The sequence below is a fragment of the Sabethes cyaneus genome, chromosome 3, assembly GCF_943734655.1.
Source record: "Sabethes cyaneus chromosome 3, idSabCyanKW18_F2, whole genome shotgun sequence".
Lineage (NCBI taxonomy): Eukaryota > Metazoa > Arthropoda > Insecta > Diptera > Culicidae > Sabethes > Sabethes cyaneus.
In genome coordinates, this window is record NC_071355.1 from 171945868 (window position 1) to 171959393 (window position 13526).

The window sequence follows — 13526 nt, forward strand, 5'->3', positions numbered from 1 at the left end:
TTCGAAATACGGCGGGATTGCGACAATGTGATGGCTTATCACGCTTGGTTTTTAACATCCCTCTTGAGGGGGTGACCCAAAGAGCGGACGTCGAAAAGAGAGGCATTATTCCTAGCAGAAGTTGCTAACTTCCAGGCTTCGCAGACGACTTAGGCATCATAGCCAGGAACTTTGTAACAGCGGAGTACATTTTCGGCAGACCGGAAGCGGAGTCTAGGAGGATTGGCCTAAAACTAAATGCATCCAAGAACAAACATGAAAGAAAGAGGCTCAAAGCAGACAAACACGCACCTCCCACGGACAGTAACCATTGACGTGACCGTGACAAAATGGTAGTAGTAGATGAGTCCGTGTATTTGGGATCGCTGGTGCCCGCGGACAACAATAGGGTATTGTCGTTATCGTCGGGCCACTGTTATGGTCGGGCCATCACGATTTTACAGTTTTGATAACTCATGATATCTATGATACAACCATTGTAAAACTTCTTACTGTGATAGCTAACTTTTCACAATATTGTGAGTTGCAATCGTGTATTCAAAACACCCGTACTGAATTCAGTGAATAAATCTTACAAAAAAAGTTTTCCAGGCGCAATGAACTTTTCTTCAAGAAATGATTCATGAAATGCAATTATCGAGATAAATTTTGAAAATGTTTGAAATGTGTTGTGCTGCACACGAAGACTATAGCAAAATCCCCTCCAGTAAGGTGTTTGGGAAAGCTAAGGTGAAATACTAGAAAAGCGCTTTTTGTAAAGGTCGGGCCAGTTGAGTAGTCATGGTTGGGCCACCATAATTTTAAGCGCAGAAGAGCAATAATCGCTAGAAAATGTCAGTCACGTAAAATGTGATGAAATAAAGCAAAATTAATACGATAAAAACCTAGATTTTTGTTGTTTTGTTGCAAAAATGCAATTAAAAATAGGGTATTTGTAGCTATATGAGCCGTTGGTCACGGAATTCATTCTTTTCATGTCTCTATATAGACTTGCAATACGTATGTCTTAGATTTTCTGCGGTGGCCCAACCTGTACAACATGACCCGACTTTGACGACATTTTTTGTCTTCACGTAAATGCCTATAACTTTTTTATTTTTGAAGCAATCAGTTCAAAACTTTCCGGAAATATACCTTATTCTTAGACCTTTGCAACGATGTATTTAGATTTCCAAATTTCCTTTTTAAACAAAAGTTATGGGCGAATCCCAAAACGTGGCCCTACCACGACGACACTCCCCTACTAGTAAGAAGATCCAGCGGCGTATTCAAGCGGGAAATCGGGCCTATTTAGGCTTCATTAGACCGGTTATTTTTTATGGACATGAAGCCGTGACACTGCTGACGGAGGAAATACGCGGCCTTGTTACATTCGAGTGGAAGGTGCTGCGTACGACATTTGGCAGAGTAAAAAATGAAAGCATCATCGTAGATCTGCCAAAAGTTAGTAGGCTACGGAGGGCCGGACATGTCGTATGGATGCCGGATGATAGCGCGACCCAAACGGTTCTTTTCAATAATCCCACCGGCACCAGAAACGGAGGACCAAACATCCAAGATGGCGCTACCAAGTCGGAAACGACTTGCGACTTCTGTGACACCTAGGAATCATAGACCTAGGAATTGAATTAAATGAAGATGACCGCTTGAAACACTACGAGCCACTTTCCCTCTATTAACATAGAGGGACGAGGGACGACATAGACGATGACGATAAGAACGGAACAGCACGTGAAGGGAAAAGAGCGAAAAATTAGATGAATTCATTGGCTTCGTAGTTCGTTGCTTTTGTCTAGGAGATACACGGGTTGAACCAGATGGTAATGGAAGCTAATTATAACTAGATTCAAATCCAGCCTACTCCCAAAGCCTCTATAAATAGGATGTTTCTGAATGTTATCTGAAGAAAGTTTTTCGTTTTTCTCGTAAAGCCTTGTTGACGTTGCCTCGTTGGGTGGACGTTGACGTTTGTTTGTCTTTAGTTTCTCAATTTCCCCTTATCTAATTTAATATTGTAAAAATGCATTGCATTTTTTATTGTTATGAGCATCTTTGAACTAAAATATTACATTTTCTCTTTTACTGTAAACCAACAACGAATGTTTTTTTCCGGGACTCTTCTACTTTAATCCTAACCGGTCGAGCGAACGTGGACAGAGAAGCATTCAGTACGAAACATCTCGCGCAAACATCAATCTTCCTGTTGCTTCTGCAATGTTTGTACGCTAGTGCTGGTAGCTAGTAGGACTGACTGGTGAGGACTCCACGATACAATCAACAAAACAAGGCGGACCACAAAACAAACAGCTCGGTTCTTCTACGGAGCGGTGAAGGAGTGCTGGTTGCCAGAACTCGCTTGTATGTTTTGCGTTGGAAACTTCAAAAGGCTGTAAGTATTTCGGCAGCCCTGTTAGACGGCAGCAAGCATTCATATGTCCAGTGGTGCGTTTCTAATAATCCCGGCATCCAGTATGCTACGCATAACTATCTGATTTCCGTCAACCATTGCTACGTACGTAGAGGGACAGTCCCGTTCCAGACCTTCGTTCGTTGTGCAAATAGATTAATCTGAACTAGATAGAAGGCGCATAGAAAACATGGAATGAAACAGCTCGTGATAGGTTGAAAACACTGATACTTACCCTGTACATAACACGACACATGCTACGTAATCTATAGCCGCTGGTAAATCGAATTCTGATGAAGTAGCCGGGAGGGTGTACACAAGTGCTTCATTCGTCTGGTCTCTTGTCTGACCCGACCGCGCGGTGCGGTGCGGAGTTGTGAATCGATCAACAGAGCGAACGAAGAGAATCGATCAACGAGGTGGCCGCTCTCTCAGTGCTCGTTCTCCTTCTCTGCACGTTCGTGTCGTGCTCTAAGCTCTACACACGCGGCGCGGCAGCAATCGACACAGCGCTGACTGAACGATGACGGAGAGAGCGCTTCCGAATATTGCTTCCAGGTTCCAGGCCATAGGCTAAGGCGCCGCTTAAGCCAATCGAGCTTAGTTAGTTTAGTTTAAACTGCACACGTGAGTAGAAGTGTTCGCGGTTGGTGAGCGCGATTTTCGATAATTTTATGTGGACGGATGCAATGTTGATGGGGTGTTGTTAAGTGCAATTGAGCGCGTTATTGAATACGAACGTCAGCGTTGTCCAATAGTGCAGTGAAGGAATTTTTTCGTTGGAAATCGACAGTTGGAAGAAGAAAAATAAGTGCTGATAAGTGGCTGGCGGCAACCTTATCAACCGGAGTTCCATTCGAGGGCTTGTGGATTTAATGCAAATGTTTGCTGGATTGCTATTTTTGGATTCGATATAGATGTGCATTTTGTGGCGAGTAAGACGAAAAGGAAGTGAAGCGTATAATGCAAGTAATGCGAAAGTGAAATCCCCTTTTTGATAAGTGAGACCAGTAAAGTCAAACGCAGTGATCGTAGCGAAATAAGTCAGATAAAAACGAAAAGTTTGGCTATTAAAAGGCGAGCGAGATAAATGTACCGAATATAATCGGCTTTGACGAAGTGGGCAGGTGAAAAAATTGCAACCAAGGTACTCTCATTTTTTTTACTGGCGAAGTGTAATCAAAGCGTGAATTGCATGCTTCAAATTGAGCGAAACCCAATCAAACCAAACCGAACGGCCGAGCACAGGGAAACGTGCTTTTTGTGTGTTTTTGTTTAGCTTCCTTGGCTCGAAACCGGACAGCGCTGTGAATGCAGCAGCCGTCATGAAATGATTTAATGAACAAATTGTTTCGCCGATTACTCCCGGAGCTACGCGAAACGACAGTAGTGGTGAAGCTGCAGCATCACGGAATTAAGATAACCTCTCGGATTAAGTGTACAAACAATCAGCGGGCAGTGAGCCGTGAACGGGTGACTTTATCGTTCGCCCCCTTTCTTACGTCCTTCGTGGAAGCTTGAAGTGTTAATTGATACAACCTACGAAGGTGAGTAATCAGATGGGAATTGTTTAGCTGATTGGTTTAACAAGTTGACAGCATCGATGAGTCCGTCGTGTGAGTGGGATGGGCTTCTTCGTTTGAAAATTACACAATCACATCATCCACTTGTAAAGCAAAACAACGGTATAGTCAATCGGAACAGGTAACACAGCTAGATAATCTTTCTAGGAAATCCTCACCAAGCAACGGAGGAAAGAATTTTGATTTGTACAGCTATGGGAGGGTCTTTCGCTTGGTTGAAAATTTATTCGTTTGTGTAATTTATGGATACATAATTTATTCCAACTAGCATCCAGAACCCTGAATCACTGCACCAAGCATTGTTTCCACCTTCTCTCTAGCTCTTCTCGTTCGTTGTCGCTGCTATCAAAACTCTGAACCTAGACCCTCTTCTTCGTTATATCCGCACAAGAAACGCAACTACTGTTCATAATCTCCGGATGTTACGCTCTATCTCCTCCGCGTTACATCCAATGCCTCTGCGCCGTCTTCGCGCCGTACAAGGCGTACGTGCACACGAGTCATCGCTTGCTTCTTAGCTTGGAATTTCTTGATTGAGAACTTGTTCTAAATCCGCTACCAGCAGCAGGGTTGCCATCCATCCGGTACCGAGCAGTAGTCGCTCGCGGGTAAGTTTTACTTCTTTCGCGTGCGAATCGAAAAAGCCATTGCTACTGGTAGCTTGCTGCTAACGCGGCTCATTAAAGCGTGGAGAATGAGGCACCGCTCGAGGAGGACGATCGATCGCCACCGTCCGCTTGCTCCGAAGGGCTTAATCAGAGGCCTTCGGAATGGGATCTGTTATTTTGCCGCTGGCAAAGCGGTGTTGACGGGAGTAAATAAAGAACAAACAAAAAAGCAAGAGTTTTAAGACTCAATTGAGTGCTGTGCAGTCCAGCACACAAGGCTGGAGTCTGCGGTGGGGAAAGATGCTCCGGTTATTTTTCGTTCGTTCGTTTTGTTTGGCTTCTGGAAGATTTTCATTGCTTCGGCCAGATGTGAAGTTTCAGGACTATGGGAACGAAAAAATATCAACGGTTCTGTTCTGGGGGTCAGTGGCTCTGTTACTGAACAAGTTATCCTGGTTCATCACACTAAATGCGGTGAACGACCACGATAAATAATCGTTTCCTAAAAGCTCCCGTCGACAGTACAATTACCATTTAGCTACTGCCCATTCTTCCATGGGCACTAGCCTAATTACCATCAGTAATCGTTGCTGGAATCGAAAGTCATTCTCTAAAAGGCGCCCACCCAGCAGGATGCGAAATCACCGGTAACGCGTTTTTTTACCTTTTCAAAACAAGACAACCACTACCTGCAACATTTGGGACTCACTTTCGTTGCCAGACATAACCAATTAATAAGAAATTACCGCAATTTGAAGCCAATTAGCCGGTAAAACGGCCAACCAAGTGAACGTCATCTCGCTTGCTTGTGCTTCGCTCGGTGAGCCCAAGCTTTCGGTCTAATTTCCGAGACAATTCTCCTTGTTCGAACCAAAAACAAAACCTAAGACGAGATACAATCGAAGAAACAAAAAAAAAACGTATAGACACTATTTTTATCTTAAAGTAGATTTCCATCTAACCGGACAGCATTCGAGATTGAAGTTCAATCTCGGCGTCGACCTCTTCGGCCGAAGAAACAACCAGCAAAGGAATTTTTTAATAATTACCTTTGTTTTCCTCTATTTTTTTTCTCGAATAATTGATCTCCGGAGATTTTCGAGCTTAGTGGTGAAGAAGTGAAAATCGCCAGTACTGACGCACACAACCTCACGGCTAGCTGCCTTTGATCGGATGAGCTAGAATTCCGATCACGGAGGAGGCGAGCTAGATTTTTGAGAAATCCATAGAACCCGGCAAAAAGGCTGATAATTAGGCTTGCCTCGACCTTTCCGCCAGCGCCAGCTACCAGATGGAGAGCATTTTTCACCTTCTTTTCCGTGTTTCTTTAGGGCTCAGGCCGCTGAGCTCAATCCGCCGGACCTTTCGGGGGCGTCCTTGTGGTGGCCACGTTCATCATTTGGAGCAAAACTATGGAGCTCCAATCCGAAGCAGTAAAGGTGAACCACGATAAGTGTGCGTTCAGCTCAGCTCGTTCGGTGTAATTTGTGTACCAAATTGCGATTTAATGACTCGGACCGCGATGCGATGCGGTGCCTTGGTACGCGTTGTGTGTTGCGATGATTTTGCGTTCGATTGGCCATTTGGAACGTTAATGGGCGCTGTAAAAATTGGCACACGATGGAGGATTTGAATTTCATCGGAATATTTGTTTTGACATTTCATCCTTCGCTAGTATACGAGATGAAACTTAGCGTAACAAAAATTTCATTTCAATAGTTGCTTTACCCAAATAACAATTCTAAAGCCGCTTGGTTTTGTTTGAATTTTATAAAAGCTTTATTGCGGTTTTAATCACTACCTCTAGTTTTTATGTTTTTGTTTTTATTTCGCATACATTCATCGGACAGACAGTCTACTTGAACACTTATAAACTTGGATATTACATAAAAATTGGTAACACGGTCGTGAAAAACATTACAACTAACATTGAAGTCAAATAAATGGTAACACTGGTTAAATAATGAATACATAGATCTAATGGGCTCATTTTGTACGTAGTTTGTTCTGTATTGCTGAAGCCTCGTAAAATTCCGGCGTCGAAGGAGTCGTGGTACAGCATTTATAGGGTATGTTGCTACATCGTCGTAATTGCCTATTCCCAACACAAATTTTTAAAAATATCAGCATTTATATGACACACAATGCAAAACTAGTTATTCCCTAATATTTTAGTTTGTTGTCTATCATACGCGATCAATCAAAGTGAGCTGAGATCTATTTAAATGCTTTTTATCATTAAAGAAGTCCTACCAGCCAAATTTCCTACATTTTTTCGTGCGACGAAGAAGACAATGTCGACTAATCGTTTTAATTTCCGTCATTCATAAATGAAAATAACTCACGCAAGGCATTGTCATTATTCTACAGCCAGAAAAACTTGCCTGACCTGCAGAAATTTTGTAGAATAACATTTGTCATGCCGTCCTACACAAATACATGCGCGTTAGCTTCGTAAACATTGTTGTGATTTTTAGTTCGAACGATGAAAAATTTTGATGGACGGATTTTAAAACGGTACGACGAATTTTAGAAATAAAGTCAGTTGCGTAATTTCAATAATATGCTTTAATAGTCGCTTTTCAGTGATTTCAAAGTTCACGGATCGGAAGGTAAGTGTGTTTTAGTCAAATCAGCACAAGAACTTTTGGAGTATTCATTAAATCCACCCAGCAAATGATGAAAATTAGACTGGCTTTACTTATTACGACGGGAGTTAGAAAAAGACCCTATTTATTCTGGTGAGAATGTACGGCGCGTCGATTTCCCCAGCAATAATTTGCCGACAAAAGTTGTCCTTTGTATATTTTATCACTCTTGGAAGGTGTCCATTCCCAGAAGTCTGTATGATTTCGCCAAGGGAGGAGTCTGATGGCATATCTAATGAATTTCGATTGGACTTCTTCGCTTCTGTGGATCCAACCCAAGCAACAATGTGAGTTTTATTGTACTCTTGTGGTGGTCTTCATGACCATTTTTGGTCTTAAATACCATCATAAGTGTGTAATAAAACCCAAATTGTTACTTGGGAAGTGCTGCGGAACGGACTCTAAACGAAAGCTGTTGTTTCCAACACAGATCGAGCTAGGCAGAAGTACAAGGTTCGTAGGCAGTACGGATTTTGAATGTCTTACGCTTTTAAATATCTCTTTCTGTCTTTTGCTGTTTTTTTCGCAGTTTTGGCGTCTTTTCGTCGTCTTTGAATCGTATTTTCATGTTATTTTCATCGTATTTTTGCCGTCCCTTACCATCATTTCGCCATCTTTTTATCACTGTTCTATCAGATTTTCATCACATTTTCGACATTTTGTCGCTGTCTTGTTATCGTTTCTTGGTTGTTTTTCTACGTGTTTTAGGTATATTTTTCATCGCTTTCTGAAGGCTTGAAAGTCTAAGTGAAAACTTTTAGTGAAATCATCGCGCAAAAAGAGCATAGAGAATTTCAATACATATAGAACAAGGATTTCAGTCACTTGGTTGTAAAGTACAACTTTATTCGCTTGATTTTAAAGTTCTATCGCACTACGGAAAGCCTGTAGGAAATTCTTTTTTGGTAAGCGGGGAAGTGTCTGATGCGAAGGATTATTAATTGAATGAACTGGGAAATTTCGATTGGGCTCGCTCCCACGCTCTTTCGGTTAGTACCCGAATGTTTTACTAACTAAATTACTGCCGTCCGTTATTCAAGGTAGAAGAGTTTACTAAACTATTTTACAAGAATTTTTTTTGTTTCAGAAATTCAGAAATTTTATACTTTGGCAAAGAATTATTAAAGTTTTTTTTTGAAACGTGAGGCTTTCGACAAAGTATTCATAAACTAAAGCCATTTAGGATTAGAATCAAAATGTTATGGGCAATTTCCGTGATACGCCTTTGCCTCGCTTCTATCCTTCGCTGCAACCGGACTCGCAGGTCCCGACCGTGCCAGCACAAAACCACTCGAAAGCTAAATTTGATGAAAACCCCCAACAATTAATGTCACGCGCGCCACAGCAACACATCCGTCAGCGCCAATTTACAGCACCCTGTGGAATAAAATACGCTTAGGTTTGGGTTCTAACAACAGCAAACAAAAACATCCCGCGTCCGCGTACCGGTCACGGAAAAAGCAAAACCCGCCATTCTGCCACCACACTCGACGAATCACAAAAGGGTCAAAACAGAAGCTTTGCTTTTTGCTTTTGGCTTTTTGCTGAAAATGCACTGTTAAAGTAATCACCTCACTTAGGGGGTAGCCCCGGCCGCCGCGCCGATAGCCCGCTGCCTGCCGAGCCCGTCAGCGGTCGTGAAACGAACCGCACGTTGACAACGTTGTCTCATTTGACGACGTCAACGAGGAAATTCCATTTCCGGTTGTCATCCGTGTGCTGCTGCTACGTAGCCCATTTTCTCGCAGTACAGCCGAAGGAAATAAAAAGCGCCTCTTAGCGCCAACCCGAAAAGTCTTGGTTTCTTATTGCAGCGTCTTTTTTGCTGTTAACACAAGAACGTGAAATGGGGTTTGAAACTAAAGTGTACATTTTAAATTCGGCATGGGAGTGACTGGAGTAATTTGAGATTGCCGATAGGCCTAATACTTCAAATCTGGTAAACTCAATAAAGATGTTCAATTTGTCACTTCCAGCGAAGTTTCTTCCCGATTGAAACCGGTGCCAAATTTCGATAGGGTTTATTTGTCATCGAACGGTCGAAAAGTCTAACGACCCATATTGTTTTTGACAGCTTTGATCCCCCCTCGCTCGCTTTCTCCAGCTGGGTGGGGATAAGCTCGGATCCGAAGTTCGTTTCGTACATGACTGCACGTTATAGCGGAAACGGATACGGCTAGGGTGCTTCCACCACCCACTGATGTACATACCTTTTACTTTGTCAAACATTGGTCGTGTGATGATGGGCTTGTCATGCGAGAGACGCAGGACGACAGACAGTATTTTGTTCTGAGAAAATGGGTTGGAATGAAAGGAAAAAAAGAACGGAAATTGAAATCATGATTTGTTGTTGGCTGGATCTTACCAGCCAACCTCGCGTTGTTCTCCCCCGGCCGGGTTGCATCAGCCAGCACCCGAAACTAACGACTGGCGGCAGTATAGCAGCAAAAGGAAACATAATCCTTTACTCGGAGGAGGGTGTGTAAAATTATGATTGAATCGGAAAATAAACCATTGTCAACTTCGAACGCTTCTGCTTTCGCTTCATTGGCTGCCGGGTCCGTGGTAGCCAGCTCAGGGTGCGACCGGAAGGAGGAGTGTGGTTTAAAAAGAACAGGATAAAGTGAACAATAATCGAACTAGTTGCGGTGCACTCTGGATCTAGAGCTGGATGTGGTGGTGTGTACATGCTTCAGTGCACAAACCACAGTTCCTTCTGATGCAATGTTTGCAATCCTGTAGTATGGGGGCCATCATCAATAAAATTACAGCAGAGCTTTCCTATGCCTTAACGAGCAGGAGGATTGCCAGCTTCGACACATGGAAGCGATTGGCAAAGCTTCACCGAAATAAATGTTCTAGCTTTTTGAAAATATTATTCTACATTTTTACACCCAGAAGTGGCTGTGCTGTGCTGTGGTGTAGCAAACAGTGCTATTGCCAACAAATTGGCATTCATAAAGCATTTCTTGTCGCATCTGTTTGTGAATCCATCCGACTGCGTCGTAGACAGACAGAGCCATAGGTTTTACAGCGTTTAATTTTCAATTCCCAAGCAAATGACAAATGATCCAGCCATTCAGCCGTCCGTCGGGTGGTTCGTTGATCCTGATGGATACGCTCGATGAACGGGGTGTATGACTACAAGCAGAAGGGAGAGGAGCAGTTCCGTTCCTGCAACGACGTAGAAGGTGGCAATAATGATGATCGAGATAATTGATGAAGACCGGCGACAGGATGCTGCCGCACACGTCGATCCACGCAGAGAAAATGCTATTGTTCCATACGCCAGCGAGTGAGTGAGTGAATGTGTACGAGAGGAGCGCCCGGATGTAGAGTTTGCTGCGGGCGTAATCCGCTTAGCACAGAGGATTATAAAACATTCGTCCCGAACCGGATCGTCCAACTTGATAGGGCAGTTAAAACGGTTCTGTTATGCCCTTTGGAAAAGTTCTTTTTTTTTGTATTCCAGCTGTGTCGCCACAAGACACAACCCAGACTGGAGTTGACTATTTTCAGGTTGAACGTTACCCGGCTAGAACACTCAAGTCTGCTTTTTGCTGACTACGGAAAGATAATGAATCACATTAGGTTGGCTTTTTCTATTTCCGCACATCAACAAGTGCGGGGTGCTGAGTAGGTAGTAGCAGTGCAAATATTTTAACGTCAACAAACTCGACGTTTTCTTTGAAAGTTATGATTGTGTGACTTCCAATCCGTTCATTTGAAAATCAACTTAAACAAATTTGATGAAAGGGTACAGCACAATAAAATCACAATAAAAAATATATCAGTTCGGAGTCCGCACAGCCGTCAGCAATTTTTCGAAGCTATAAATTACAACTCACCTTAACTGTTTTTGGCCACCAATTCCGACACCGACCAAACGGCGCGGCGCGGCGCGGCGGTGGTACCTGACAGAAATCCGGTGCACCATCGAATTGGAACTTGTGAACCGAACGGTCATAAATAATAGCGCATTGTGACACTTCACGAGCCGAGGATTGCGGACGGATGTGAAACCTTTCTAATGCGAAGCGAAGCCCGCATCCATTGCGTTCGCCCATCTAGCGGCGGCGGCGGTTGAATGGCAATCGGATGGGCTTTGCGGTGAAAATTTGCTTTATCTCGGCCAACGCTGGCCACACGAGTACTGCAGTAAATGTAAGAATAATGATTCTTTTCAGTTGGTCACCCGGAATGGGAACATTTTTCACTTTTTTTTTCTAAAAGGGATTATCACCATATTTTTACCAATCAGGACACAAACAACAAACCAGTTATATAATGTGGATTGAATAATCGTCAGACTAACCCACCAATTAGTGCGCGTTTTACTGAGCGGTAGGCCACATCCAAACATCGTAAAACAATCGATCTAAGATCCATTAAATCAGAAGTTCAGCGGAGAATCGCTGGGTCATTCCGCATTCCTTTCGGCAAATGACTGTCTGACCGCTCGCTCTGCTACAGCTCAGACAAAGCCCTAGCCAGATCATTCGGCAAAGTCCGATCCGAAGGATAATTACCATCATTTTCATCTCGAATCTATCCCTTACCTTCTTCGCGGTCATCATCGGTAATTCGTTTCCTCCCCTGTTTGCGGTCCTGCCCTCTGTCCGCATGTTTTCTTTCTTAAGACGATTCCCGGGTGGTATTTCATCGGTGCGATGGTGCGATCACCTGGTCCGATCAAATACCGAAAATCATCGCAAGCACAACTCGCCCGGGTAACGCATTTCGGGTGGCCAGTCAGATATCATAGCGATACCGATACGAAGCGACCCGTTCAACGACACAAAGCGATCGCGTATAATGACCCTTTCGCCCGGCGACTATTGTCCTATTATGCACCAGCGACGACCAGTGGATAGATAGGACCGGGCAGCAAAGAAACGAACAGCGAAACCAAGCAGCGCCCGGGAACTACAGGAAGTTTCAATTTATAATTTACATTTATTCACTTTAGATGGAGGCTCCCGACAACAACAACAAAAGCTGAAAATACACACTGGTTGAGGGTCTTTGACAGGGTAAAATAGCTCCCTCCCAACTATCGGAGTATGGATTGGACTGCAGAGATTGGTTTTGACTAACTGTTGTATGATTGGAATTTGATTCCAAAACGGGCTTATAATATGTACATATAAGCAGTTCTATGAAAATGAAATTTGTTTCTCACCCAAATTTGTGGATTTTTTACCCAACAAAAATTTTTGTTATGTAACAACTGGTTAAGGGCTTGAGAACAAGCTGCATAACAGTTACGTAAGGAAGGGGTTGGGTCATGTTTTATCGAAGTGAACGTAAGTATACGTATGGTCCGCCATAACTTCGGAACATCGAGACCGTTCTCCGCCAAACTTGGCATACAGGTTCCTTAACATAAGGGAATCAGCACTGGAGGCTCGGCAAAAGGGGGGTAAGTTGACAAGGGGAAGAGTTTACAAATGACGAAACCAGGATTTTGTTTTTTGAATTAAGGGAATTTGACACATTCCAGCGTTACGGGACACAATTAGCACCCATTGTTACCCTGTAAATCGCCTCCGGTTTCACCAAATTTTTGGCAAATACCTTGTAAAACAGTTGTTAAAAAGGTACTTCATTTTCTACTAGAATGCCAGGGATTTAATGAAACAGGAACAGATCTGCATATTAGGGATAATGTCCCGTAACGCTGGAATGTGTCATTTCCATTATGATAACAGATGTGCAAGTGGCTAAGAGACAAAGGGACCCCGAGTAAGATCGGGCACTCAACTAGTTTATTATATTAGACGAGCATGAAATGTCAAACTTGTGCCAATCATATTACACTCCATCTTGGTTGTTTTGATTTGTTTCACTTATGTTTTCCATGGGAAAAGCAGAAGGCGCTGCGTATACGCTGACAGGCTCTTCTCACTCTGCGTGAACTTGGTAAATAATCCTATTTACTCTCTCTAACAGCTTGCCAACTGGAATGTAGGCCTATACGCTGAGGGATCTCCGGGGTTTTTTCTCGATTTAGACACTAGTTTCGACACTAATTTACCTTCGTCGATGCATTTCTGCAATGTGGTCCTAAACATATCCGTATTCTCCAGATTTGCTACTTTCAAACCCTTCAAACAATTCGCCAGACCGATCAGCTTCTCGTTGGTAACTCTAGCTTTTCTTCGTTGTCAATGGCAGGGCGTTGCACAATGGACAAAAACGAGCTCGTAATCCCAAGCATTAGAAACCGCTGGTTTGGAATCTTACAAGATACCTATTCTTATATAAAAAATGCAGAAAA

General features: G+C 43.2%; 1 protein-coding gene across 1 annotated transcript in view; it reads left to right on the forward strand.

Moving 5' to 3' along the window:
- Positions 1-3864: 3864 nt before the first annotated feature.
- Positions 3865-13526, forward strand: part of LOC128743255 (uncharacterized) — a 44058-nt gene continuing 34396 nt past the window's right edge. The window contains exon 1 of the mRNA XM_053839800.1: positions 3865-3954. The gene's annotated coding sequence lies outside the window, so the exon portion shown is untranslated. The remainder of the gene's footprint in view (positions 3955-13526) is intronic.